This window comes from Austrofundulus limnaeus, unplaced genomic scaffold (genome assembly GCF_001266775.1).
Source record: "Austrofundulus limnaeus strain Quisiro unplaced genomic scaffold, Austrofundulus_limnaeus-1.0 Scaffold141, whole genome shotgun sequence".
NCBI classification, from domain to species: domain Eukaryota; kingdom Metazoa; phylum Chordata; class Actinopteri; order Cyprinodontiformes; family Rivulidae; genus Austrofundulus; species Austrofundulus limnaeus.
The window spans coordinates 650,178-651,401 of NW_013952543.1; the positions used below are offsets into that span (position 1 = coordinate 650,178).

A 1,224-nucleotide genomic window follows, 5' to 3' on the forward strand; every position below is an offset into this window, starting at 1 on the left:
GTGTGTGTGTGTGTGTGTGTGTGTGTGTGTGTGTGTGTGTGTGTGTAGTTGATTTTTCTGAGTTGCCACTGGTCTCGCACAATATCCTATAACACACATAATCAGAGGCCATATCTTATCACTTATCACCTATTTTCTAGTGACATATTAGGTTGTAAACTGTAGACAATTTACAGAAAAAGTAGACTTTGTGGTCATCAGAAAACCTACATAAAGGGTAAGTTAAGCAGCCTGGTTTTATGTGTAATAATAACACGCAAAGGGAACTATGATCAGTCTGATATAAGGCAGCAGAGCACAGTAGATTTGCTCCCTGATGCTTGTGTTTCTGCTGAGTGAACTACTCTGTTGTTCCCACAGGACCATGTGCARAACTCACGGCTGTTATTTCCAGCGAGCTACTGACGAAACGCAAAACCTGCGGGCTAAAATTATCCCTCTGTGCGTTTGACTGGCGTTTTTACCCGAGGCTGAAAACACGTCCTGCAGTGACACTTTCAACCAACGCCAGTCCGGGCGTGTTGCTGTGTGTTTGTGGGTCATTTACCTTTTCTGTCGACGATCCGTCGTTCCGTCTGGAGCTCGGCGCGGCTGCCGCACAACTACCGCCGTGTTCGAGCCTGCTGTCGGGCGAGGAGCAAAGCAAAAACTTCAAATGGAGGAGGCGGCGGGTCCGTCAGAGTGGAGGCAGTGAAGCAGTGCGGGGCAGAGAGTGAGTGAGGACACCCCTCCTGTCAAACACAAGCACCGCCTCGGCTGCTCTCCTCACAACCAACCCGCGGCACTGCTGCAGGCATCCCTCGGTAAAGTTTCAAAGCGATGCGCCCTTAAACACCAGCATTATTACACTCAAACAGTTCAATAACAAATAAAGAAAGGGTACTTATGCCCTTAAAATCCTACTTATAGTTGATTTATGGTAATTAGGTTTGAATGAGTCTTCTGCTAAACACAGGCTGAAAGAGACCAGGGGTCTGCAACCTTTTCTGCTCCATGACTCACTAATAACATGTGTCCAGAGCTGCAAAACAAGCGACAACTGTGATTACCAACTGGTGGTCCGTGGGCCTTTTTGAGGCCGTTTCGGGAAGCTTTACGGCCAGTGGAGGTGATATTATAAAACTAAAAGATATATTGTGAACTTTCTTATTTATTGTCCTGATGCATCTCAGTAATCCAGGTAAAAAATCAAAAAGAAAAAAAAATTGTATAGGTCCTCTGGAC

The 1,224-nt window shown here is 46.0% G+C and overlaps 1 protein-coding gene across 1 annotated transcript in view; it reads right to left on the minus strand.

The window, feature by feature from the left end:
• The window catches only part of dgkaa (diacylglycerol kinase, alpha a), a gene marked incomplete in the record, with an annotated part of 27,108 nt that extends 26,334 nt beyond the window's left edge, over positions 1–774 (minus strand). The window contains 1 exon segment of the mRNA XM_014016239.1: positions 548–774.
• Between the last annotated feature and the right edge of the window lie 450 nt (positions 775–1,224).